This window comes from Gorilla gorilla, chromosome 18, assembly GCF_029281585.2.
Source record: "Gorilla gorilla gorilla isolate KB3781 chromosome 18, NHGRI_mGorGor1-v2.1_pri, whole genome shotgun sequence".
NCBI classification, from domain to species: domain Eukaryota; kingdom Metazoa; phylum Chordata; class Mammalia; order Primates; family Hominidae; genus Gorilla; species Gorilla gorilla.
The window spans coordinates 7768168-7771401 of NC_073242.2; positions in this window are offsets into that span (position 1 = coordinate 7768168).

The window sequence follows — 3234 nt, forward strand, 5'->3', positions numbered from 1 at the left end:
CGCCGGGGGCCGCCTCCCCGAGCTAGAGATGCGGCCGCCGCCGCGCCCGCCGCCGTGTCCCCCGCGGCCGCTGCCTCATGTCGGAAGAGCTGCCGCCGCCACCATCTCCGGCCCCTGCCCCGCCCGCTGTCACTGACAGACGCGCGCCCGCGCCGCCCCTCGCCCAGCCGCAGCGCGCACGCGCGGCCCGCGCACGCCGCCGCCGCCGCCTCCTGGCCCCGGACACGCGCACGGGCCGCGCGCCGCCCCCCCTTGGTGCGCGCGCTGGGCTGGGGCTGCGGGGCGGGGCGGGGAGGGGCGGGGAGGGGCGGGGCGCGCGCTCGGCTCCGCCCTCCGCCCCGGGCGGCGCCGCTTCTAGGCGGCGGGCTGCGGACACTGTCCGCGCTCCGGGCGCTGTGGGCCCGGCCTACCTCGGCGCCCCAGAGGCCGCGCGCCGCCCGGGGTCCCGACCCTGCGGAGAGACCTGAAGGCGCCTGCCGTGGAAGGAGCCGCTGGCCGCAACGTTTGGGAAATCAAAATGTTGCCTTCCCACTCGGCACGCCTTTGGGATAAATCGAAGTTTCCAACCGTTGGATTTCCCTCCCGGGAGGCTCCCCTTGCTCTGTGAGCAATGAATGCGGGCCCCGGGACACTCGGCCTGACCTGGACCTGCTCACGGGGCGACCTTCGCGGGCCAAGCCTCCAAAGCTGGGCCCACCGACGACCACGTTCCCCCGCCCCAGGGGGAGTTTACCTTGCTGTCCTTGAGCCCTTCTCCCCCTCCTCATGAGCTACTGCTTTTCCTTTTACACAAATGAGACTTTCAAAGGAGTCCGCGTCCCATAATGGCAGTTGTGCATTGGCCTCCATAAACATTGCCACGTGTAAATAAAATCCTATTCTCTCTAGCATGCAGATCCCGACCCCTTCTCCCCACACTCCACAGTGCCTCCTACCAGTCACGGGGCTCTCTTCCATCCCCTCCCTCGCCTCCCAGGCCCAGCCAGCGCCGGGGCCCACACCAGGTCTCACTGTTGAATTAGAAAATAAAAGTAAAATGTGATCTGTCCATACAATGGAATATTATTCGGCTACAAAAAGGAATGGAGCACCGATGCATGCTGCAGTGTGGAGGAACCCGGGAAACGTTATGCTAGTGAAAGAAGCTAAACACAAAAGGCCACATAGCGTATGATTCCATCCAGATGAAATGTCTCGAATTGGCAAATCCGTAGAGGCGACACAGATTGGAGGTTGCCAGGTGCTAGGGGAGGAAGATCAGGAGCTTGGGGTTTCGTTTTAGGATGATGAAAAAGTCTAGAAATGATCCAACAGGATGAATCTACATACTGCCCTTGAATCATACACTTTAAAGTGGTTTAGGCTGGGCGCGGTGGCTCACGCCTGTAATCCCAGCACTTTGGGAGGCCGAGGTGGACGGATCACCTGAGGTCGGGAGTTCGAGACCAGCCTGACCAACACAGAGAAACCCCATCTCTACTAAAAATACAAAAATTAGCCGGACGTGGTGGCACATGCCTGTAATCCCAGCTACTCGAGAGGCCGAGGCAGGAGAATTGCTTGAACCTGGGAGGCGGAGGTTGTGGTGAGCTGAGTTCGCACCATTGCACTCCAGCCTGGGCAACAAGAGCGAAACTCCATCTCAAAAAATAATAATAAAATAAAATAAAGTGGTTTAAATGGTAAATGTTATGTTGAGTGTATTTTACCACAATAAAGGAGGAAAAAACTAAAAGTAACATATTGTGGTGGTATTCCTGCAGAAGTGTGTAATCTCAATCCAATCGCAAGAAAACACCAGACAAACCCAGATTGAGACCTGTTCTACAAAGTGATTAACCAGTACCCATCAAAAGTGTCCTTGGACACTTTGGGTCATGAAAGACAAAGACTGAGAAACTGTCACAATCTAGGAATCGTCCCTAAGGGGATAGATACAACAACTAAATGGAACATGGGATGCTGGTTGGGAACATGGAACAGGAAAGGACAGTAGCAGGAGAGCGGGCAAAATTCACATAAGATCTGCAATTTCCTGGTTCTGATCCTCTTACTATGGTTAGGTAAGACGTTAACATTTTTAGGGGAAGCTGGGCCCTGTGCAGTGGCTCACACCTGTAATCCCAGCACTTTGGGAGGCTGAGGCAGACAGACCACCTGAGGTTAGGAGTTCAAGACCAGCCTGGCCAGCATGGTGAAACCCCCGTCTCTACTAAAAATACAGAAATTAGTTGGGCATGGTGGTGTGCGCCTGTAATCCCAGCTACTCAGGAGGCTGAGGCACAAGAATCACTTGAATCCAGGAGACGGAGTTTGCAGTGAACCGAGATCGTGCCACTGCACTCCAGCCTGGGCAACAGAGCAAGACTCCATCTTGGGGAAAAAAAAAAATTAGGGGAAGCTGGATGTAGGATATAGGGAAACTCGCTAGTATTTCTGCAACTCTTCAAGTCTAAAACTATTTCAAAGTAAGTTTATCTAAAAATTTAAAAAATAAACCTTTAATGAACATCAATTCTATGCCAGGCACTCTCACATATGAGGTTCAGAAATGCATGGTGTGTCACATGCATTCGCTTAGTAAATGGGATAATAATAGTGAACTAACATTGACCGAACATGTCATAAATGCCAGAAACTACTGGACATTTTCACCTGTGACACATTTGGTCATTGCCACAACCCTCTGAGGTAGATACTGTTGTCCCTTGTTTAGAGAGGTGAAACCCAGGATTGAAGAGAAACACACCCTAGGTCTCCCACTAAGGGTGATGACTTCAGATGGAAAACCAGGTCTCAGAATTCTGAGGCCATGACGCCCTGTGTGACCCTGGCACTACCCTCTGCAAGCCTCACGATGGCCCAGCACAGACTGTACCTGTCTCATCCATCAGCCCAGCTGGGTGGGAGGCCCTCAGAGCCAGGACTCACAGCTTCGGTCTCCCCTTGCTGGCTGCAACGCTGTGCTCCCCGCTTCCTGGTTTCCTGAAACGATCTGAAAGGTTGCCTGTCTGCACTTCTTTCCTCCTCCCTAAATCATTTGTGGTAACTTATGTGTTTATAAGTTAGTCGTGTCGGATTTTTAGACACAAGTAATGATCATACTCACCTCCCTACTTCTCTGGAAGCAATTCGGCCACATTGCCTGCTGTTGAAACCTATAAGCTGACAAGCCTCCCCAGTCTCCAGGTCAGGGAGTGAATCATGCCATCAACCCCGGGGGACTGGGGATGC